A 26,548-nucleotide genomic window follows, 5' to 3' on the forward strand; every position below is an offset into this window, starting at 1 on the left:
CGATTCAGAATATACGGAAACCACTAGGGGAGAGGTCGGGCCTGTATGGAGGATGTGGAAGGGTTTACCAAATTACTTCTGCAGCGTACACGAATTAAGCATTGCAACAAAGTGCATGTCCACATTCTGCTAGGCTCGTTGCAAATACACTGCAGAAGTTTCTCTGGAAGCTACTACACATCCTCCATTCGATCGTGATATCTCCCCATGTGATTTGCATGTTTTTGGGGGACTGAAGAAAGAGATTACTGGCCATAGCTTTCATTGGGGCGAAGATGAGCACGACTTGGTACAATCATGAAACCATAGGCCACCGCAAACTTTTATCCATAAGGTCAGTGACAGACTTGTCCAGCAGTAGAACAAATGTTTCACCACAGTTATGGCGATTACTCTTGATATAATAAACAGTTTACTTACGTTTTTCCAACTGTCTGGCTGTCACTACTGCCTCATATACAAACGGCAAGTTATCACTGATACCATTCTGAGCATAAGCATCCATCTCTAGTGGGCTTGCGAACCATCTAAGGTAGGTACTTTTTATAAAAGCCATTTAGCAATGATCAACGAGGTGTCTTACCATGACCAACTCTAAGAAATGTGTAATTATTCCTATCCATATCTGTATCATTACAAGCTTCTGTATTGACGACAGTCTGAATGAGGAAACAAATTAAGCGTGATGAGTTTGAGTTTAAAGTTTTCAGTCACATGTGGGCGTGAGTCCGGTGGTTAATAGTTAGATCGAGTTATAAGAATATTCCCAAAGTTGATACTGAGTCTTGAGGAAATAATTTCGCATGCAGCTCCAGTTTTATCTCAGATGATCCGAGTTTGTTGTCCCAGGCGATAAATATAGTACTTCTATTTCCCATACGCTTTCAATATACGCTTGCATTTGCCACAATAAATCTCACCTTTGTCATCTTAGATTTTTACATAAATTTCATAACCTTCTATTGTGTGGGCTCGACACCTTTTTACGAGAGCTATCAACCTTTGTAGGTTCGGCAGCTGATCAGGGCGAGGTGGACGCAAAGTGCCCTAAGCACAATACGCTCGTGAGTATCCCACACGCCATCAGCAGGTGGATAGTATCTCTGATAGTAGTGCGCCACTTGGACATTTACTGAGACCCTACAGTTTTCGAAACTACAGCACCAAGCTAGGAAATCCAAGCTCTGTCCAGATTGTGAAACAATCATCGCAGTCTCTGGTTCACGTCACCCACTGGTCTCAGAGCAAGAGGTCCCCTGTCTGTTTTGCGGAGAATGTTGTGCATTGTAAGCTCTGTCGAAATTATATGAGTAAGGGCGTATCATAAGACTTCTGGAACACTTATTTATCAGATAATTTTTTTCAGTTTCGCCCTCTACTCGGCACAACATTCACTGCTCAATAAACGACATGCACATTTTTCGAGGTAAACCGCTATCACTTGTGTTGGTCTCTTATGATTTCGTCAATGTCTGTTAGTCACTGGATGAATTTGCTGACCTTCACTTTGAGTTGGAATGCAGGGTTCAAATGTCGTTCACCGTACATGACTGTGGGTGTCGATAACCAACTGCTGTTGGCTAAACCGTAGGGGAATACTAAGTCATCAAATTCACGTGTGAAATAATAGGTTTTCATTTCACCGTTCTCTTGGTTCACACTTCACTGCAATCACGAATCGTGTTCCAATTTCATTACAAACACAAAACGGGAAAAAGTGAATGGCTTACAAGGGAAACAGCAGAAACGTGTTAAAGGACTCAAAGACATCCTACAGTATTCGACCCCACAGCGCTAATCAAGGCACTCCCAGCCCTGTCCAGCTAGTCATAAACTCATCGAAGTGTCTGGTCCACGCCGCCTACTCGTCTCAGAACATGAAGTCCGCGGTCATATCTGCGCAGAATTATGCATATTGTGAGCTTCGTTTGGATTCCGTGAACAAGGGCGTGGATTAAGGCTTCTGCTGCTATTCATCAATACATTTTTCGGTTTCCATCTCTACTCGGAACAACCTTTACTAGTCTATTAACGACATGCGCGTTCTACGAGGTGAACCGAAATCACACGTGATCGTTGCTTATGATTCCGTAAGAGTCCGCAAGTACGCTGGATGAGCCGCTGAACGTTACTTTGGGATGTTATGTGGGCTTGAAATGCTGTTCATCGTTCATGAGAAGTGCTTGTCGATAAATTATGCTGGCTAAACTGCAGGAGAATTCTATGTCATGAAATTCCCATGCGAAATAACAGGACTTCATTTCACTATTCACTTGGTTCACACTCCCAAGCAATCAAAATTTCTGTTCTGATTCCATCATAACTCAAAACGACAAATACGCAATGGCTTACGCAGGAGGCTGCAGTAACTGCAATGTATAAAGACATAAAAATGTTCAGAGGAATAAATTCAAAGATGATTCAATAAAATGTGAGCACTGAACGTCTGCATCACCGTTCTCGACACAACTAAAGTGTCGCATATCTTAAAACACTAACAATTTAATATGCTGTCTGAATACATAACACTGATAAAATTATTAATACTGGAACACTCGCTGTAGTTCGACTGATGCACACTTCAATATTACTAACATACACGTCGTTAGTTCAAAATGGCTCTGAGCACAATGGGACTTAACTTCTGAGGTCATTAGTCCCCGAGAAGTTAGAACTACTTAAACTTATTAGTCAACAATGGAGATTGCTTACGAATAACTCATGTTAACCATCCTAGGATATTGTACAAGTATGTGTGACCAATACTAGCCGGGTATACTGAACATCTCTAGAGGAGGGCAGCATAAATTGTCACAGGTTTGTTTGACCCGCGTGAGAGTGTCACTGAGATGTAGAAAAAACTGAACGGGCAGATTCTTAAAGAAAAACGGAAACTATCCTGAGAAATCTTCTAAAAAAGTTTCCAAAACCGGCTTTAAATGGTGACTGTAAGAAAATGTTAGAACCACCTACCCATGGCTCCCTTAGGGTACGTGAGGGCTAATCTAGGTTAATTACAGCATGCACAAAGGCATGTAAACAATTACTTTTCTCGCACTCCATACGTGAATGGCAAGGGAAAATGTGTAAATAGCTAATACAATGGGACGTACCCACTCTCATGCACTTCATAATGGTATCCACTTTATAGACTTATATGCAGACGTAGATGGATGCTACTATGACGCCTTAGAATGAAATTCGGAAATTTAATATACAGTGTGAGTCACCTAACATTACCTCTGGATATAATTCGTAAAGCACACCAAATACTGATGAATCGATTCCACAGACCGAACGTGAGGAAAGGGGCTAGTGAAATTGGTTAATACAAACCATAAGAAAATGCACGGAAGTATGTTTTTTAACACAAACCTACGTTTTTTAAATGGAACCCCGTTAGTTTTGTTAGCACATCTGAAGATATAAACAAATACGTAATCAGTGCCGATTGTTGCATTGTAAAATGTTAATTACATCCGGAGATATTGTAACCTAAAGTTGACGCTTGAGTACCACTCCTCCGCTGTTCGATTGTGTGTATCGGAGAGCACCGAATTACGTAGGGATTCAAAGGGAACGGTGATGGACCTTAGGTACAGAAGAGACTGGAACAGCACATTACGTCCACATGCTAACACATTTTTATTGGTCTTTTGCACTGACGCACATGTACATTACCATGAGGGGTGAGGTACACGTACACACGTGGCTTCCGTTTTCAACTACGGAGTGGAATAGAGTGTGTCCCGACATGTCAGGCCAATAGATGTTCAGTGTGGTGGCCATCATTTCCTGCACACAATTACAATCTCTGGCGTAAGGAATGTCGTACACACCGCAGTACATCTGGTGTCACGTCGCCGCAGGCTGCCACAATACGTTGTTTCATCTCCTCTGGGGTTGTAGGCACATCACGGTACACATTCTCCTTTAGCGTGCCCCACAGAAAGAAGTCCAGAGGTGTAAGGTCAGGAGAACGGGCTGGCCAATTTATGCGTCCTCCACGTCCTATGAAACGCCCGTCGAACAGCCTGTCAAGGGTCAGCCTAGTGTTAATTGCGGAACGTGCAGGTGCACCATCATGCTGATACCACATACGTCGATGCGTATCTAGTGGGACATTTTCGAGCAACGTTGGCAGATCATTCTGTAGAAACGCGATGTATGTTGCAGCTGTTTGGGACCCTGCAATGAAGTGAGGACAAGTGAGGTGCTCGCCAATGTTTCCGCACCATACATTTACAGTCCACGGTCGCTGTCGCTCAACCTGCCTGAGCCAGCGAGGATTATCCACGGACCAGTAATGCATGTTCCGTAGATTCACTGCCCCGTGGTTTGTGAAACCAGCTTCATCGGTAAACAGGTAGAACTGCAATGCATTCTCTGTTAATTCCCATTAACAGAATTGCACTCGATGATTAATGTCATCACCATGTAATTGCTGATGTAGCGACACATGAAACGGAAAGTCATCGAGTAAAGGAGAAGTGGTTTGCGACGTTCCCCAAGGTAGCGTTGCACTGCCTCTGCAGTGCCTTATCTATTCGAACGATTTAGGAAACAATCTGAGAGGCGTCTTAATTTGTTTGCACATGCTGCTGCTGCTTATCATTTAGTAAACTCATCAGATGTTCAAAACAAATTGCAAAACGATTTGGAGAGGGTAATAAGTTAAAGTTGAGCTGCACGATAAATCAGTCAAACCTATAGGCGGTAAATTTAGCTAAAAACCTAGGAATTTCGTCCTCTTTTTGAGTACTGCACCGCTGCCTGGTATTCTTACCAGAGTTAACGGAGTGCATCGAGAAAGTAAAAAGAAGAGCAGCACCTTTAGTATTATTGAGAAATAGGGGAGCCAGTGTCACGGAGATGATACAGGATTTGGAATGGACACCGTTAAAACACAGGCGTTTCTTTGTAGCGACGGATTGTCCTTACAGAAAATCATTCACCTACGTTCTCCACTGAGTGAGAAAATATTTTGATACATAATGAGAAACAATCATCGTAACGAAATATGGGAAATCAGAGCTCACACGGAGAGATATTACTGTTCGTTTTTCCGTGAGCTCTTCGAGAGTGAAATTACGGAGGATTTTTGTGACGTTAGTTCAAATATGGTTCAAATGGCTCTGAGCACTATGGGACTTAATATCTGAGGTCATTAGTCCCCTACAACTTAGAACTACTTAAACCAAACTAACCTAAGGACATCACAAACATCCATGACCAAGGCAGGATTCGAACCTGCGACCATAGCGATCCCGCGGTTCCAGACTGTAGCGCCTAGAACCGCTCGGCCACCCGGCCGGTTACGTGTAAGGGCTTACCGATAAATTTCTTCTGCGTACTGGTATTGCTACACACGATAATTTGATGACATAGTATTCTACTACGGTTTAGGCAACGACAGTTATCAACACCCACTTGTCATGGACGACAAACGATATCTTAAGCAACTCATTCCATCTCAAAGTAAAATTCAGCGAGATCATTCAGCGGTTTGCCGATAATGAATTAATCATAAACACAAAACGTAAATGTCAGCTTTTTACCAGAATGGTCGTGTCATTTAAGGAACTGTGAAGGTTGTGTCGTGTAGAATACCAAATTGCAAATAAAATATCTGATGAGTGGGAGATGCAAAAGTCTTAAACCACGCGCTTGGTCATGGAATTTCTACAAAGTTTGAAATATGACACATTCTCCACAGAAGTGATGACGAACGCCATGTTCTGAGACAAGAGGGTGGCGTGAACCAGAGACTGAGAAGACAAGCTGAACTAGATTCGATAATAGCACTGTAAGTTCCAAAAACTGTTGGGTCTCCGTAAATGGGCCACGAACGCACTACAAGCAGAGATTAGATCCATTTAGCTGATAGTGTGTGTGATACTCAGAATTTTTTTATCCTAGGCAACATTCCACCCTCTTCACCCTGATCAGCTGCCGAAGCATTCGGAACAACATACGAGGATTGGAAGCGGAGTTCTAACAGTATAAGGTATAGAAATCTGGGTAAAAATCCAAACTTACAGCGGTGTTAATTTTTGTGGTAAATGCAAGTCTACATCGGAAGCATAAGCGTATGGATAACGGAAGTAGTGTATTTATCGCAAGAGACCACAAACTCTTATCAGCTGATATAAAAATTTAAGCTGCATGCCACATTATTTGGCAACACTCAATATAAAGTGTGGCCATATTTCAATAACTGCATATATCTAATTATCACCGGACTCACGCAAAATTGTAACCGGAAACTTCAAAGAGAAACAACTCACTGTCATGATTCTATATGATTTCAATCGTATTGATATGAATAGGAATTATTAAACGTTTTTGAAGGTTGGTCACGGTAAAACACCACGCACAAAATTGCTAAAGGCCTTTTATAAAAAGTACATAGTTTAGATAGTTAGTAAGTCTACTTGTGACGATAATTTGTAGGATCTAATGTCAATAAATCGATAGAATGAGGATGTTCGTACTCAAAATGGTATCAGTGACTATGAGGCGGTTGTAAGAGAGATTAGCCACGAGAACAAGACCGTTGCGGAAACTGGTCGCAATCTCTTTGTTATTTCACGAATATTTGGTATAGCTGTTAAAACATGTATCCTGCTGTGAGATGAGATTTTCAACGCCATTACGGGAAAATGATTGTGGTGCCAAACGCAGCAATTGTGTAATAAGGCGTACCCTTCATCGTTAAAAGCAAATCAGTGGGCACGAATTTCTTTGTTCAGTGCTCCAATAACATGGAAATCGCATGGGGAGGGATCGGGATCGTATGGAGAGTGTGTAAGGACTTCCAGGAAACTTCAGCAGCGTATTCAATCATGCTTATCTGTATGTGGACGGGCATTTAGTTGCGAAAGTTATTTCGATTTAAGCGAAGTAGTTCTTTCTGAGCCCTTACACATCCTCCATAATGACCAGAAATCGCCCCATCCGGCTTACATATTTTTGGACCCCTGAAGGAAGATATTCGTGGCCGTAGATTTGCTCCAGACGTATAGATGCAGGCCTGGGCAAAATCGTGATTAGTTATGGAAATCTGCACAAATTTTTATGATGATGCAAGTGGTAAATGAAAATGGAAGTTGAATCAGATGTATGGCAGTTTACTGATGGCGGAGAAAAAAGTGGTTATTTGCAGAAACGAGATAGTATTCTGTGAAGTACATAGTTGTTATGTGTAACATGAAGAAGAGAACTGCAGTACTTGTGATAGTTTCCTATAAGTGAGTGTGTGGCTGCAAGTCGCTGGATGAACCTGCTGAAGTTTACCTTGAGATGGAATGCGGGTTTAAAATGTCGTTCGTCATACATGACAACTGCTTGTCGATTAGTGCCGTTGGCTAGACCGTAGGAGAATAATACGTCATTTAATTGCCGTGTCAAATAGTAGGACTTCATTTTACAGTGCACTTGGATCACACTCCACAGCAATCACGAATCCTTTTTCTTATTCCATCACAAACTCGGAACGACGTAGGAGGCAGCAGTAATTACTATGTACGAAAGCAGAGTCATGTTCAGAGAACTGAATTCATGGACAAAGCGGCAAGACGTGAACAATGAACGTCAACACCACTGAGAACAGACACTTTCCATCACAACAAAAGCGGTGCTTATCTTAATACCTTACAGTTGTAACGTATTACTGGAACACTCGCTGTAGTACTTCTGAAGCACACTTCAATATCACTGGATGGGGGACACTGTCAATGAACTCTAATAAAATGCCTCCAACAACCACGCTAGTGTTTCGCCAAAACAATTCCTTAGCAAACAAACAGTTTAGCCTTACCTAGACGTGGCTAACTTTCCTGCTGCTCTTGACTATGGCATATGACTAGATAATGCAACAATTTATATACACAATCATAGAAAGCAGGTACAGATACAGAATCGTATTAGTACTTAATTAGCTATTTAGATAGACAAATAACATCTCTGTTACAACGACTGAAGTACTCTGCGTCAACACCATTCGCTCATTTTCCATGAGGATAGTTAAGAATTTAAAAATTAATACACATTATTGAAAAACATGGAGCACTATGATTTCAAATTACGATCAGAATGATAGTTGCGACATGAAACATTTATAGAAAGTTTAAGGCTGCAGAATATGGAACAATGTTAGTTAAGATTACTTTTGATAGTACAATTTGATGTGAAGTGATGAAGTAAACGAATCTTATAACAAGAAATTTAAATTTCCAAATTACTTATGACAGCCAATAGAAACACTAAAGATTCATTTTACATTTTGCTCTCAGGTAAGCATGATTTCACTGCTTAATTTAAATAGTGAGATAAAACATCTGACTGCGAGAAAATCAAGCGTCAGAGTGAAAAATCTTATATATTTCAGTTTGTTGTTATTGTTCTGAAATGATTTATTCCGTTTCATTTTTCTTCATTGTTATTTAGCTCTCCGTGAAGTCTGTTTGGCTCGAAAGTAATTAGCCACTGATGTGTCGAAGAGAATCACGTCCAGTAGTTGTTGCTCCCTCACCTGAGATGTATCTTCTGCAGCAGCGGAATAACGGAGGTACCGTGGTAAATCAGATGTCCACGGGAGGACAATAAGCTGAAGATAGTTGGCATCGAAAACGAGCAAATTAATTCAGAGAAATGCTATTAATTCATACTGTTGCTGTTGTCCATCGTCTTGAACTGTAAAGATCGCTGATAAGAATTGTAGTCCAGTCGACCTAATGCTTCCGTAGTTAAAGTAACGAGTATATATTTATCGTACACTTTCCTGGTTGCTGCAGCGTATATTCTCGTTTTCGGAGACCGATTAGTCTTTTCTCACACTGTCCGCAGATCGTGGTTGCGCGGTAGCTTTCTCACCTCCTACGCCCGGGTTCCCGGGTTCGATTCCCGGCGGGGTCAGGAATTTTCTCGTGATGACTGGGGGTTGTGTGCTGTCCTTAAGTTAGTTAGGTTTACGTAGTTCTACGTTCTAGGGGACTGATGACCATAGATGTTAAGTCCCACAGTGCTATGAGCCATTTGAACCATTTCTTCCCACACTTTAGATGTCTGGAACCTTCGACGCAAGAAACAGAGGATTATGGAGACGATGTTCTGCTGCATCTTCAGTACCTGAATCTTATCTCTTACGTCTGCTTTTTATTATTCTGTTTTATTCGCTTGTGAGAACTTCGAAGAAATCGTGTCTACCCTGAATATTTGCTGTTTCACTGCAACGATGCTGCTATAATAATGAACTGGAAACTTCTTTGCTTCACCCGTCTCAGCAGGCTCAGTGCTTCCATGCTCACCGTCCTGCAATTTTCTTCTCCTCGTTCCACATTCCATTTATAAACTGCACAGAATGCTACCTCATTTCCGTAAAATTATCATCTCTTCACTGATGCACAGACATGTTCCTTTGCCCGTCCTTAAACTGCCACTTTCGTGCTTCTATTACCTTTCTCAGTTATCACTTGCCACGTAACTCAAAATTTGTGTAGATGTGCCTAAGGGATCACGATTCTATCCAGGTGTGTATATTTATGTCTCGGGCACATCTTCGACGACGAATATCTTCTTTCAGAGCCCAGAAAATATGGAAATCGGAAGGACAGAGGTAAGGGCTGTAATGAGTATGTGTAATGTCTTACCAAGAAACTTGATCAGTGTACTCGAAATAACCATCCCGACGTTATGCTCATCGACATATTGTTAAGCTTGTTCTGAATATGCTGCAGATGTTCCGCTGGAAGCCCTTACACACTAGCCATTCGATCCCGAACCCTCCCAACTTGATTTCCGTGTTTTCGAAGTACTGAAGTAAGACATTCGTGGCGATCGATTTGCTTCAGACGTAGAGGAGCAGGCCTTGGTATAACGTATATCCACTAGCTCAGACTAATATATCCACCTCAAGGTCAGTGATACGACTCTGAGTATAAATATCCTCATACAGGTCCAGTCAGGATATTGCCATTAGATCGAATAAATTTCTATCAGGAGTGGGCCTCCGAACTAATTAGGTACTTTTAGAAAAGGCATTTAGCAATGTTCAGCAAGGTGCCTTACCATGACCAACACTTATAAATGTTTAATTATTCCTATCGATACAGCTATGATTAAAATCTTTTCCAAACAGGGCAGTGTGAATGAGGAACATACACTTTAGCGAGATGAGTTCGGCTTTAAAGTTTTCGGATACATCTGGGCGTGAGTCAGGTGGGCAGTAAATATATCCAGTTATAAGACTTTGCGCATATGATACTGAGTCTTGCCTAAATATTTGGGCATGCCGCTTCAATTTGTATCCCAGCGTGATCTGAGTTTGTTGGCTCTTGCGATAAATACACTACTTCCACTTGCACACTCTTATGCTTTCGATTTACACTTGCATTTACAACAAAAATTATCACCGCTGTCAATTTCTATTTTTACCTACATTTCTGTACCGTGTATCGTGTGTACTCCACACTTTTTCACGAATTCTGCCCATCCTTGTACGATGTTATGAATGCTTCGGCAACTGATCAGGGTGAAGTTGATGGAATGTCGCCTAGGCTAAAAAAGCCTCATGAGTGTCCCACACACCACCAGCTAGATAGATCTGATCTCGGTTTGTAGTGCGCTACTGTACCCATTTTCGGAGGCATTACAGCGCTAATCTATTAAGCCCCAGCTCCGTCCAGCTTGTCACACCATCTTCAAAGTCTCTGGTTCACACCGCCCACCCGTCTCACAACAAGGGGCCTTCGATCAGTTCTGCGGAGAAAGCTGCATATTGCAAGTTTCGTTGAACCTCCGGGAGCAAGGGCGTGGATTTTAACTTCTGCAGCGCCTGTTCACCAAATTCATTTTTTCCAATGTCGCAACTCTCTTCAACTCGGTACAACACTCTCCGGTTCATAAGCTACTTAGGAATTTTGCTGGTATTACCGCTCTCATTTGTGTTTGTTCCTTATGATTCAGTCAGTGTCTGCAAGTTGCCGAAGTAACCTCTGAATATTACTTTCAGATAGAATGCGGGATTAAAATGTCGTCTGTCGTACGTGACAAGTGCTTATCGATTAGTGCCGTTGGTTAAACGGTGGGAGGATACTATGTCATCAAATTCACGTGTCAGGTTATAGCTCATCATTTCACCCTTTACTTGGTTCACGCTCCACAGCTCTGACTAATCATCATTGGATTCCACCACAGACTCAAAACGACAAATACGGAATTTCTTATGTAGGGGGCAGTAGTAATTGGTATGTATTAAAGCAGAAACATGTTCAGAAGACTACACTTAGAGACAAGCTGACAAGGTGTGAACAGTAAATGTGAACACTAATGAGTACAAACATTTCTCATTACAATAAATGTGGTGCACACCTTAATATCTTACAAGTGTTATAAATTAATACACTGTCGGAACACTTAATATGGATTAAAATATTAATACAAGAACACTCGCTCTAGTACTGTTGAAGCATATTACTCAGTACAGATAACTGTCAATCAACAATCACGAAATGCATCAACAAATCTGCTACTGTATCCCCAAAATTATCCATTACTACGCTAATACTTTTGTCTAACCTACTAACCTACGTCCTCCCCCCCCCCCCCCCCCCCCCCCCGCTGAACCATAAACTTTGCTGCTGGTGGGAAGACGTGAGTACCTCAGTGATACATAGCCGTACCACAGGTGTAATGGTTCGTCAAGAGTAGTTGCATTGGCAACAATCTCGATGACTGACTCATATGGCGTCTTAAGACCATCGAAAACGACCTTGCTGTGCTGGTACTGCAAACGGCGGAAATCGAGGGATAATTACTGCCGCATTTTTCCTGAGGGCTCGCCGCTCTACTGTATGGTTAAATGATGATGGCACCCTCTTGGGATAAACATTCTGGAGGTGTCAGGAAGCCCATTCTGAAAGCATTTGTATGGATTGTAGCACGATAAGCAGAGTAGGATTGGGGAGAAGGGAAATTTGTGATACAACCTGGCTAAAAGAAATGATTCGTTAGTAGGACACACTCTGAGGCATCAAGGGCTCACCAATTTAGTAATGGAGGGGAGCGTACGGGGTTTAAGTCGTAAAGGGAGACGAAGATATGAATACTGTAGGCAGATTCAGAAAAAAGTAGGTAACAGCAATTACTCGGAGATGAAGAAGATTGTGCAGGGTGGAGTAGCATGAAGAGTTACATCAAATCAGTCTTTGGACTGAAGACCAAAACAACAACCTACACGTGGGTAGCCCAGCTTCTGCTCTAGGGTATGGCATATGTCTTGATTTCACACACGGATATGCACACGTAACCATATAAAGTAAGTACAGATATAGTAGAATCGTAATATTATTTATGTAGGTTGTTAGAAGGATAAATAATTTCTCTGTTTCGGAATATTGCTAAGCTTGTTTTGAGTTACTGCAGAAGTTTCGCTGCAAGTCCTTGCACAACCTCCAAAAGATCTCGATCTCTCCCCATGTGATTTCCTTGTTTTTGGAGGATTGAAGGAGAACATTGGTGGCCATCGATTTGCTTTGAACGAAGAGGAGCACGTCTTGGTACAGACACGATGCAATTGGCAACCGCAAACATTGTTCCATATTGGCTAAGACACTCTTGTCTCACAGCAGTATGAATGATGTAACAGTTATGGCATTTCCTCCTGAAACATTAAACAGCTTGCTTACGTTTTTTTTAACTGTCTCGGTTTAATGGGCTGCCTCTTATATAACCGCAATAAAATCACTGATAACATTTTGAGTATGAACGTCCTGAGGCAGGTCTAGTCCATTAACTGCCATCAGATTGAATATATTTCCATTACGAGTTGGCTTCTGAACTATCTAAGGTATGTAAATTTCAGAAAAGCTATTTAGAAATGTTCAGCAAGAACGTCGTACCGTGACCAACACTTACGAAAGTACAATTATTTCGAACGATACCTGAATGATTATAATCTTCTCTACTCATTATGGTATGACTGAGTACATGCGTTTTGGCGAAATGAGTTTTTCTTTTAGGTTTTCGTTTAACTCTTGGCGTGGGTACGGTGGTCAGTAAATAGATCCAGTTATAAGATTATGCTCAGACTTGATTCTGTGTTTTGCCCGAATAATCCGGCATGTAGCTTCATTTTTATGTAAGTGATTACAAGTTTTTTCTCTGTTTCGATAAATAATCTACTTCCATTTCAGAGAAGAATATGCCTTCAATATTCACTTTCATTTGCCACAAAATCTGTCAGCCCAGTCAGTTTCGATTGGTACCCACATTTCTGTATCTTGTATCGTGTGAGCACCACATCTTCTTACGAGTGGATTGAATATTGGCAAGGCTAAGAAACTCTCCTGAGTGCGTCAGGAACGGTAAGCCTCAAATATGAAAGATTATTGAAGTTCTCATATCGCTTTAAAATTCTGTTGCCTTGCTGTACGTTACTCCAGAAGAACACGTCTATAAATTAGAAAGCAAGCAAACAAATAAAAGAACGCTGCTCCAGAATAATAATTTCCTCAGATAAACAGTTTCCAAATGGGAACCAAAAACAGGTTATCTCACGAGCCACCACTTTAAAAAAATCGGAATTTTAATTCCTACACTTCTTTGCAGTAACTGCTCCGAACGTTGCTTCAGAGAAACAGTATTTCCGGACAAACAGTGCTGAATTTGGAACGAAAACCATGACTTGTGTCAGCCCTCAATTTATGGAAAAATAACCAAAAAGGACACTCACTCAGATTAGCTACAGTTGCTCTGAATTACAATCCCGGCAAATAAACGATACTGAACTAAGAGGTAACAAAAGTACAGCATTTAATACAGCAGTTCAAAGGAAAAAGTACTTTAGAAAACTAAAATCCAGGTTAGATTATTCCAAATAGGCAACTATCTGAACCATATTGTATCCGATTAGTATGTGGGAGATATCATGTGCTTTTCTTCAATTTTCATATGTTACTGTTTCACTGACGTGCGTAAATTATCAACGTAAGAGCATGCAGGAAGGACCACGTGCAGGTAATTAGTTATCTTTCCTTCTTTTTAATTTTTTTCCTATGTGTTAGGCTCGATCTTATTAATAACGTATCCTCTCCTTCACTCTATAGTCTATTTGATTTGTTTCTTTAAGTTTTTTAAATTTTTTTCACATTTTGACCATTTTCGCCATTTGTATGCTTATGATAATACATATCTCACTGGAATCATCATATGTTTAATTTCAAACGAGAAGTGAAGCGTTTCCCGTTTATGCCATTTATCCCTTTGAAGAACTACGCAAATGTGTTTCAGGCAAATTAAACGACTCACTTCAGTTGCTGTACTGCAACCTACAATTAATGTTACTATAATCATTTACTTACATCGTCATTGCTAATTTCTTTATTTTTTTGGTTATTGTTAGTAATTCTGAAAGCCGCATCGTTTTCTTATTGCGACAGTTTTAGTAAAACAAGAATCGGTGCGTCATGTTGGTGTAATACTATATTTTCGTCCTGACGTAAAGACAAAAGACTAGATTGAGCAAGTGATGTTCATTTTTACGTGTTGATTTCACAATGTGAAATTCAAACAATTCCCCACCAAATTTTATAATGGTGATATAACGCGCTATTTACCTTACATTACCGTCTCAACAATAATTAACTAGACCTACCAAAGCGTACGTAGATACGTTGAGAGTCATACTGTACGGAAAAGAATTCACGCTCACTGTAAGGTTAGTATCTCCTATGTTCTCGTCAAACATGTACGGGCGCCATTTGACGTTCATGTCGTCTTATCCATTACAAATGGGACGTAGTATTGCCTCTCTGTAGTATTGCTGTGCTGCTAGTTTATCATATTCGCGTTTTCAAATCGTATCAAAGTCTAATGTTACTAGTAGGTTGCCTTAGTATTTTCTCTCTCTCTTATATCTGACACATATTTCTCTTAGACCCCCACTACACTCATCTTAAAAACCCAATCGAACAAATTACAAGTATCTGAACTGGCGTCATTGGTAGACCCTCGGTATATTTCCTTGTTTAACTAGGCTTGAAATGCTAGCTAAGAGTCGTGCTCGTTTAATGTAAATCTGTTTGCATGATCCCATTTGCACAAAAGGCTATACAAGATTTATTGCATCTGACGGTGTGGTTTGAACTGTCTTCTGAAAGCAATCATAACTACATGTGGTTGCCTGTAACTGCACAATACTGTCAAATCCAGAAGTATTAGTCGCAGCAATTCATCAGCCATTGTCCCTAATCGACTCCAAAATATAATCATTCAGTAGATCACTGGTACCGAACATTCTTGTTTTACAAGATGTGGACATCTGTAACTCAGAACGAGGATGCAATTAAGCACTCTTCGTTTTTTGGGGGCCATTTTTGTTGAGCCACTTGTGTGCAAGAATTAAATAGTGGGAGTTTTCGATCGATGAATCTACTCCATCTTTAGTAGAACAGTTTCCAGGGTGTTCTGTTACCACATCCGATTTTTTCAGTTCAGTTTCTGGTCATTTTTTCCACTGGTTCTGCATCATTAACAGTTAGATAGGTCAGTACATTCAATAAAATACTATGTGACGTTTCCGCTTCATGTAGTTTATATTAACCAGTAGCGGACTGGTCAGTGTTCATTGAATCATTGTAGACTTCTTTGGCCCAAGCTGGCGTGGGATGTCCTGAAAGAGATATCAAATAAAGAGATACGAAGTTGTCATTTGCCTTTGGGCAAGTCCCATTTAGTAACAAACGTTGTGTCATTTCGTTAAATTCCTCCTTTACTGCGGACGAGATGGCATTTGCAGTCCCAAATCAAAACATGGGTATCTTAATAGCTGAATAAAGGGGAAAAAATACAAGATTTCCATGATGCTTCGCCCTACGGCTGGTCCGTAATAAAGATAGTTATCATATCTATGATAAGTACCTACATTCAGCTTCTCTTAAGCACTAATTAACTATCGTAGTAGCCCATTTAACAGTTCCGAATTCGCCATCTTAGTTGTCGTTATCATCAAAATACTCAGTAGTTTAAATTTCTTCATTTTTCATGTTTTTTTTTCTTTGGCTTCCAGTAATCTGGAGATGGCCAGTTCTCCTCTCTTTACGTGGGCGAAAATGTGGGATGCTTTCTCAGCCAATAGGGATAGTCGTCTTTGTGAATACCATTCACTTTGGCTGTTAGAAACTATGACGCAAGATTTCACTATTCCTTGAAAATCATATGAACGTAATGAGACAAATTCAGCCATAGAAAACATGATGGAGGTGCAGTGGTAGAACCGTCAAAATAATTAAATCACAGAGATAAATAACGAGTGGTTCTAGGCGTTTGAGTCTGCAAACGCGCGACCGCTTCGGTCGCAGTTTCGAATCCTGCCTCGGGCATGGATGTGTGTGATGTCCTTAGGTTAGTTGGGTTTGAGTAGTTCTAAGTTCTAGGGGACTGATGACCTCAGGTGTTAAGTCCCATAGTGCTCAGAGCCATTTGAACCATTTTTTAGAGATAAATAAACTTTTAGATCTCGTCTGACTCCAAATGCCATTAGAATAGCAGCCAATAGTGCTTTGCCGAAATCGCAGGCAGCATGTTTTCTACTGGAAATTTTGTATTGTGATTGCTACGCAAGTGAATAATTTCATGAAGCCATTATTGCATGCAATCTGTGTTTTGAGACTCGCTCAACATTTGAAAGACGCGCAGTCTGGAAACCTGGGTTTATGTGTCAATTTGATAAAGATAGATATACGAACTGAGTTCTCCTGTTAGTTTCTTCAATCTTTTTACTAATGAACCTGTTCCGTCTATGCAGATGTATTGTGAATACTTTACGAACACAGCAAATTGTTCTTGCACACATTAATGGACGTGCTATGGATGTAGACCGATCGAGTGAATTTCACCGTCGTGAAGTTCAATCTTCATGACCGTGAGATTTTCAAACGGTTTGCATCCAGTCAATCCAAAAATTGCATCTTGGAGCTCTTGTTTTGTCTTACCTGAAACTCTATTTGTTGGTAATTGCGGAAGCTCAGCGTCTCCAAATTTCGTTAGTTATTTTCCTCGATTCTTGGCCAGATGCGAGATAAGATATTGCGGGCTACCATTTTTATTGGAACATGAGTTCTTCGTTTTCCTTTTAGCTGACAATTCCCGATAAATTGCTTCGACATTCTTCATATCTGCCTTTGATCTAAAGGTACAGTCTAAACTCCGTCACTTTATATCTCTTAACTGCGATAGTTCATGGCATCGACTCTTTCTCCCACAGTTTTTTCATGCAGGGTACCTGTCCAGACGTTTAGCAATAGAGCATTCGGTTTTAATGTAGACGACGTGGAATTCAAGCACTTTGAACAAGTCACTATAATGATGGTTTGCAGAAGCATGTAAATAATTTTAGGACTTATAAATATTTTCTCATCAGAATTGCTGATTACAGCACTGATATGCAGGTAAATACGTGAGCTTGGCACCCGTTGTCTACCTGATCGAAGCACGAGAGTCTAGTCATCGGATGATAGTACCACCCTTGAAGTCGCCGAACAGTTTTTGTGCGGTTCTAGCGCTACAGTCTGGAACCGCGTGACCGCTATGGTCGCAGGTTCGAATCCTGCCTCGGGCATGGATGTGTGTGATGTTCATAGGTTAGGTTTAAGTAGTTCTAAGTTCTAGGGGACTGATGACCTCAGTGCTCAGAGCCATTTTGAACACTTGTTGTGGCTAAAATTACTCATAGTAGTAACGAAGCTCTATTCCGACGTATTACAATGTGCAAGAGACATTCCCGTCTCTTTCTCTTCGTAGCCTGCAGAGCCTGTGAAATGTCCGATTGAATAGGTTGGGTGCAGATACAAGGAACATTGCGAATTGTTGGAACGAACGACTATCAGTGCTAACCAGCAAGAAATCCAAAGGGAACAAAATAGGCATACCTGTAAACTTAGAAACATATGCTCAGCACTTCCTTACAGGAATTTCATTTTCTAAAGTGATAAGTGGAAAGAAATGTCATCACTCACCTGCAGCGTTTGTGATGCTACTATTTTGGGAGAATACAGAGGATGACGGAAGCTTTCAAACGATCACAAAAATATTATTATCTACAGGGGGCAAATTTCAACATCGATTCCATATTCTTAGTGTTGTTATTATCTATTCTAAAATGTCGTTCTGGAGAACTAGAGTAAGACAGAACAAATTTAGAAATTATAATTCTGCATAAAAAGGTAGGCTAATAAGAAAATTGGTATGGTTTCCACTTCAATACTGTTTACTTGTCGCCAGTGTTTGACCAGTGGATACTATGTTCAGAACAACTACAGAAACACACAGCAAGGAAAAACGGACAAAAATGTGAAAAGGGCAACCGATAATAAAGTGGTTTAGTTACTATTTCAGTACTATTTCTTTGTCGGGATAGTACTTATGGAGCAATGTTCGGAATACGTAGAGTAACTAAAGGCACACTTTTAAATCACCAGCTCTTCAAAAAGAGAGGACTAGGACTAAAAAATTCTTTCGGTTACCAATTCTCGACTACTAGCAAGTTGACAAGTATTATCAGTCAGCTTTCAGTAAGTCTGTTCTGGTGAATGTTGTTCTGAATTAACACTCAGAGCAACTGGGGCAACTTAGAGGAGCAAAAAAACCTGATTTAACAACATGGGGATGGTGGCGGAAGATATGTTTTCGCTTCACATTTGAAACCTTTTTATGTTAGGCCATTGTTTTCTGGAGAAACTTTGGAGTCTAATCAAACGGAGGCTCGTGAGTATCCCACAGACCATCAGCTAGATGGATGGGGCTCCTGATTATAGATTCCTCCACAAACTGAAAACAACGAAATACAGAATGACTTACTTTGGAGACACCAATGATTTCTATGTATGATTACATCGACACTTTCAGAGGACTAAACGCATAGATAAGTCGATAAGATGTGAGCAATGATCCTCAACACCACTCGGTATAGTGCGCTCTCGACACAACAAAAGTGGTCCAAACCTTAAAATATTAATTATTAAATTATTAATTCTGGAACACTCTCTCTAGTAATACTGAGGCATACTTCAGCATCACTCGATGCAAGTCACTGTAAACGAATATTCACGAAATGTGACCACAAAACCTACCAATGTATCACCAAAATAATTCTGCAAAACGCATACATTCTCCTAACCTACACGTGGCTAGCGTCACATTTGCTCTCGACTACGACAGATCACTTCATTATATACACACACAAACACTAATAAACACATAAAACAGATAAAGATATAGAATCGTAATAATATTTGTGTAGCTGGTGAATGGCCCAGGACGGCCTTTGTGGCCAAGCGGTTCTAGGCGCTTCAGTCCGGAACCGCGCTGCTGCTACAGTCGCAGGTTCGTATCCTGCCTGTTTCATGGATGTGTGTGATGTCCTTAGGTTAGTTAGGTTTAAGTAGTTCTGAGTCTAAGGGACTGCTGACCTCAGATGCTACGTCCCATACTGCTCAGAGCCATTTTGAATGACGCAAATAGGTCTCGTTGCGTCATTCACCAAGTTTAATTAACGGACGCGAAGTTCACTGATTCCATCGTGGACATAATAGCTTTTATGCAGGTATTTAGATAAATATGTACGTCTTGTCCAGTTTTGTTGTGCGTTCCAATAAAATAATTACGAAGTTATCATGCCTCTTCTAAAAACTTTGTATTACGCTGCAAGGCTTCTGCTGTGATAATTAGCTGGGAATGTCTTCGTTTTACCCGTCTCTGCTCGCTCAAACTACTTCAGTTCTCTACGGAATGTAATACCCTTCCTCACGTTACACATTCAAACTATTTCTACACAGAATATTTCCCCGATTCCGCAAAGTTATCATTTGTATCATCATCAAAATGAAACGCCCCCTGCCCGTCAACAATTCACCACTTCTTAGCTTCAGCTTCCTTTTTCATTTATCACTAGCCTCGTAATAAGAACCTGCGTACATCTGCCTAAGGAACATGTTTGTACCCAGACCTGTGTCTCTTCTTACGGAGCAGATCGGCGTTGACGAAAATCCATCTTCAGAAATCAGAAAATACGGAAACCACTAGGGGAGAGGTCGGTACTGTATGGAGGATGTGCAAGGGCTTACCAAATTACTTCTGCAGCGTACACGAAACAAACATGGCAACAAAATGCCGTCCATGTTCTGCTAGGCTTGTTACAAATACACTGCAAAAATTTCTCTGGAAGCTATTACACATCCTCCATTCGATCAGGATATCACCCCATGTGATTTCCGTGTTTTTGGAGGACTAAAGAATGACGTTACTGGCCATAGCTTTCATTGGGGCGAAGATGAGCACGACTTGGTACAATCATGATACCATAAGCAACGGCAAACATTTGTCCATAAGGTCAGTGACAGACTTTTCCAGCAGTAGGACAAATGTTTTCACAGGTATGGAGATTACTCTTGATATAATAAACAGTTTACCTACGTTTTTCTCAACTGTCTCGCTTTCACTACATCCCCATAAACAAACGGCAAGTTATCACTGATACCATTCTGAGTATGAACATCTTCAGAGAAGTCCATTTATTGCCATTAGACACAATATATTTCCATTTCTAGTGGTCTTGCGAAAAATCGAAGGTAGGTACTTCTTAGAAAAGACATTTACCAATGATAAACTAGGTGTCTTACCATGACCAACACTAAGAAATATGTAATTATTTCTATCCATATCTGTACCATTACAAGCTTCTCTAATGACGACAGTCTGTATGGGGAAAATAATTAAGCGAGATGAGTTTGAGTTCAAAGTTTTCACACATCTGGGCGTGAGTCTGGTGGTTAATTTGTACATCGAGTTATATGAATATTCCCGAAATTGATACTGAGTCTTGAGGAAATAATTTGGCATGCAGTTCCAGTTTTATCTCAGCTGATCCGAGTTTGTTGTCCCTTGCGATAAATACTGTACTTCTGTTTCCCATACGCTTATGCTTTCGATATAAGCTTGAATTTGCCACAATAAATCTCACCTTTGTCCTCTTCGATTTTTACATAAATTTCATAACCTTCTACTGTGTGGAATCCACATCTTTTTACGAGTGCTATCAACCATTGTAGGTTGATGAGGGTGAAATGGACGCAAAGTCCCCTAAGCCCAATACCCTCTTGAGTTTCCCACACGCCATCAGCAGGTGGATAGTATCTCTGATAGTGTTGCGCCACTGAGACATTTACTGAGACCCTACAGTTTTCGAAACTACAGCACAAATCTAGGAACTCCCATCCCTGTCCAGCTTGTGGAACAATCATCGTAGTCTCTGGTTCACGTCACCCACTGGTCTCTGAGCAAGAGGTCCCCTGTCTGTTTTGCGGAGAATGTTGTACATTGTAAGCTTTGTTGAAATTCCGTGAGTAATGGCGTGGCAGAAGACTTCTGGAACACATCATTATCAGATAATTTTTCTTTTCAGTTTCGCCTTCTGCTCGACACAACATTCACTGCTCCATAAACGACATGTCCATTTTTCCAGGTAACCCGCTATCACTTGTGTTGGTATCTTATGATTCCGTCAATGTTTGGTAGTCACTGGATGAATTCGCTGACCTTCACTTTGAGCTGGAATGCAGGGATCAAATATCGTTCATCGTACATGTCTGTGCATGTCGATAACCAACTGCTGTTGGCTAAACTGTTGGGGAATACTATGTCATCAAATTCCCGTGTGAAATAATAGGTTTTCATTTCACCGTTCTCTTAGTTCACACTTCACTGCAATCACGAATCGTGTTCCGATTTCGTTACAAACACAAAACGTGAAAAAGTGATGGCTTACAAGGGAAACAGCAGAAACGTGTTAAAGGACTCAAAGACATCCTACAGTATTCGACCCCACAGCGCTAATCAAGGCACTCCCAGCCCTGTCCAGCTAGTCATAAACTCATCGAAGTGTCTGGTCCACGCCGCCTACTCGTCTCAGAACATGAAGTCCGCGGTCATATCTGCGCAGAATTATGCATATTGTGAGCTTCGATTAGATTCCGTGCACAAGGGCGTGGATTAAGGCTTCTACTGCTATTCGTCAAATACATTTTTCAATTTCGATATCTACTCGGTACAACCTTTACTGATCTATTAACGAAATGCGCGTTCTACGAGGTAAACCGAAATCACACGTAATCGCTTATGATTCCGTAAGTGTGCGCAAGTCTCTGGATGAGCCGCTGAACGTTACTGAGAGATTTTATGTGGGGTTGAAATGTCGTTCGTCGTTCATGAGAAGTGCTTGTCGATAAACGATGCTGGCTAAACTGCAGGAGAATTCTATGTCATGAAATTCCCGTACGAAATAATAGGACTTCATTTCACCATTCACTTGGTTCACACTCCGCAGCAATCAAAAATTCTGTTCTGATTCCATCAAACTCAAAACGACAAACACTGAATGGTTTACTCAGGGGGCTGCAGTAACTGCAATGTATCAAGACAGAAAGATGTTCAGAGGAATAAATTCAAAGATGATACGGTAAAATGTGAGCACAGAATGTCTACATCACCGTTCTCGACACAACTAAAGCGTCGCATATCTTAAAACAGTAACAATTTAATATGCTGTCTGAATACATAACACTGATAAAATTATTAATACTGGAACATTCGCTGTAGTTCTACTGATGCACACTTCAATATTACTAACATACACGTCGTTACTTCAAAATCGCTCTGAGAGCAATGGGACTTAACATCTTTCCAAAATTTTCAGTTGTGTCCCACTGCTCCCGACGTCACTTCAACATCGCGCCGCATGAGCGTTATAACGCTGCCCTTAGCCAAACACAATAAATAAGTATGTGCCCAAAAGTATCGGAAAATTATGTACCACTGCTAATCCAGCATCAAATTACTGGATTGTGTGTGTGGCGTCATAGTGCATGGGACACAAAGGAACACATATCCCCCATTGGTAGAAATAATGACGTCTGGACGTATTAAGGACATCACATCAAAATCCTTAAGCACTGCTATTTTACTGATTTCCAACCAAACATGTTATATACGAGCAGATATACCACACCCGATAGATAAAGCCTTGCCAAGCCACCTCTAAATTGCTCATTTTGTAATGTAATGCTTCTTGTTATAGATATGGCATGTTGTTAATAATAATTACATAATAAGAGTGATAATGTAACGGCAAAATTTTGGTGCTTCCAACGAAAGATACTCTGTGTATAAGAAATAGCACACCGTCACAAAATGCCCACCTAAAGGTGTGACCAGTATCTGCAGCAAAAGGTATCACGCCTTTAGGATAGGCAACATCACTAATGTCTCTGTGTGGTACAGCTGCGACATCGAACACCATGTTAGCAATGGCCGAGAAATTTTTAATATAAATTTAGGTGCAATCGTATCCGACCTGGCTGCCGTTGGAAACAGTACTATTACGAAGGCGGGCAGTGCCATCAAGCCCACGGCAAGTGGATCTCGATAATATACGGACTGTATTACAAATAGGCACCAGGCCTCAACATCCTTTCGGTCTCTCTGGACGTCTGGGAATGATGTTTTCAAAACTAGCGTCTATGTGTGGACGACGTCTGTCTCGGTCAACCAGAGCTCTCAGGTAGAAGGAAAAGCCGTGTAACAAGCAATAATCTATTACGTTATTACGAGGGCGTATTTGACGTGTACTAGTAAATCACTACAACGCCATTGCATTGGTAAACATAATGTAGAGTTTCCATCAAACGAAAGGGGAGAACAAATTTTAATCTATAGTAGTAAATAAATAGGGATGGAAATGAAATACAGCAAACGTCTCAGATAAAAGTTGTTGGTGGCAAAGTGGGTCACGAATTGCTGCTACTGGCCGTGAACTTCAACGTGATTTTCATGGTGTTTTTGAACTTAAGAGTGATTTCTTTTTAAATGGGGACCCTAATATTTGATTTAAGATTTGAAAAGAACGGCAAATTTTACGTATATAATTATGCATTACTCACGATCATGGCTAGTTCAGTGAAGGACAAATAAGCAAATTTCATTTTACTTCAATAGAGGAGTGATAAAGCCTTGAAATGCTGAATGATTGTTGGCTGTCTATTCAGGCGAGGCACGCTTGAAAACCAGTAGTTTCAGAACTTCCACGACTGTATAGTGGACCAGTGGATCGATAACGAGCATATGCCAATAGATATGTGGAACTGCAATGGAAGACACCATTGCACAGACTACGTCCTTGGAAAATAAATACATTAATATTGAAACTGATTGCCGGCCGGAGTGGCCGAGCTGTTCTAGGCGCTACAGTCAGGAGTGGCGCGACCGCTACGCTCGCAGGTTCGAATCCTGCCTCGGGCATGGATGTGTGTGACGCCCTTAGGTTAGTTAGGTTTAAGTAGTTCTAAGTTCTAGGGGACTGATGACCACAGCAGTTGAGTCCCATAGTGCTCAGAGCCAGTCGACCCATTTTTTTTTTTTTGGAAAATTGATCCAAAAGTTTACTCATCAGTAAATAAATCTTCGAGAAAACTTGGTATATCACAGCCATCAGTTAGACCTATTAATGTCAAATCTCTGCAGGAAAAGATGTCGACAATTAAGAATGACGAGACAATTATAAAGGCTTTAAAAACCCCCAAATTCGTGACAGCTAAAAATCATTTCTTACTTGTGTGGCCTACAAAGTGAAGTCATAATAAACGAGGAAACGAGACACACGTCTGAAATTAAGTAAACATCTAAACGTAATTGAAGGTACGACTTATTCATCTCCAAGCTTTTAAATGCTCTAAATAAATTTAATGCGGGACGGAAAGAGACTACTTGTTAGTTAAATCACTCATCCAGTTTGTGAAATATTCGCTAACTAAGACCGACATGCGTACCTCAAAGGCAGTGCGTTTTCTAGGGAATCATTGAGACATTCCCACAGAGAGATTCTTGTACTCAAAACCAGTATCGATCGACGACGAATACAAAATTGTTACAGCGGAATCACAGCAAATAACATGCAGCTAAATTCATTTATTCTCCCTCTCACAAATGCAACTTGTTTTAACAAATGAAATACATCTATTAAATATTTCTTTATTCATGCTGAGAGATGTTTCAGTCATTCACATATGTGGTTGCTGTTGTTGTAGTTCTTGATGTTGTAAGCTACCGTTGGCTGAACCGTACAAGAATATTATGCCACCAAGTTCCCGTGTGAAGTAAAATGTCTTCAATTCACTGTTCCCGTTGTTCACACACCATGCGGATCACGAATCCTGTTCTAATTCCATCACAAACTCAAAGCGACGAATGTGGATTGGCTTACATGTTCAGAGGAATAAACTCAGAGGTAACCCGATAATACGTGAGCAATGAACGTCAACACCACAAAGTATAGACCACTCTCGACACAACAGCAGTTGTGCATGCATTGAAACAGTAATAATTTAACATGCTGCACATATAATATTATTAGAGTACTAATGAAGCACACTTTAATGTGACTGACAGAGCTCACTACCAATGCTCACTCGGGAAATGGTGCCACCAAACCTGTTTCTGTTACGCCAAAATAATTCAGTACTTAATAAATACTTTCGCCTTACCTAGACGTAGCTAACCTCCATTCTGCTCTTATGTATGACGTATGACTTCCTTCGACACAAGCATGTACACACGTAATCAAATGAAGCAGGCAAAGATGTAGATTCGTGGTAATATTTATGAAGCTATTTAGATAGATAAAAAATTTCTCTGTTTGAACGACGCAAGTGCTGTGTGTCGACACAGCTTGCTTTATTTTTCATACGGAGTGTTAAGAATTTATAAATTAATACAAATTATTTGCAAAATAAAATTAATTATTGATAAATATTGAGTAATATGATTTCAAATGACTATCAAGATGAATTTTGCGACATGGAATGTTTATCGAAAGTTTATGGCTGCAGACTATAAAATTGTGTACTTAAGTTCAGTTTTGATAATACAATTTGGAGTGTAGTGATAAAACAAAAGAATTTTTCGATATAACTTAAATACACAAATTGCTTATGTCAGCTGATGGAAATAATAGTGATAAATGCGATAAAATTGTGCGTCTTAGTTAATAATGTTATTTATTTGAATTTATTTTTATTATTCTGATACAACTTATACAGTTTCATTATTTTGCACTGTCATTTACCTCTACATGAGATCTGCTACGTAACGTTTCCTCGAATGTAGATAGTCACAGATTTCAGCAAGTTCATGGCTTCCAGTAGGGACACGTAGTTGCACCCTCAATTGGGTTGCCTCTTTTACAGCCGCTAAATATTGCGGGAACCATAACAAAAGAGATGTCAACGGGAGGACGATTAGTTGACGATGGGTCGTATCGAAATGGAATAAATTAATTCAGAAAAGAGGTATGTGGTGATATTGCGGACTTATGGAACATCGTCTCAGTTTATGGGGTAGGTTACGTAGTTTCATGTCAGAGAGGTCACAGTTCATAGTCACTGACGGAAAGTCATTGATTAAAGGGGTATTGGCTTGCGGAGTCCCCAAGGTAGCGTTGCAC

Source organism: Schistocerca americana, chromosome X, assembly GCF_021461395.2.
Source record: "Schistocerca americana isolate TAMUIC-IGC-003095 chromosome X, iqSchAmer2.1, whole genome shotgun sequence".
NCBI lineage: Eukaryota > Metazoa > Arthropoda > Insecta > Orthoptera > Acrididae > Schistocerca > Schistocerca americana.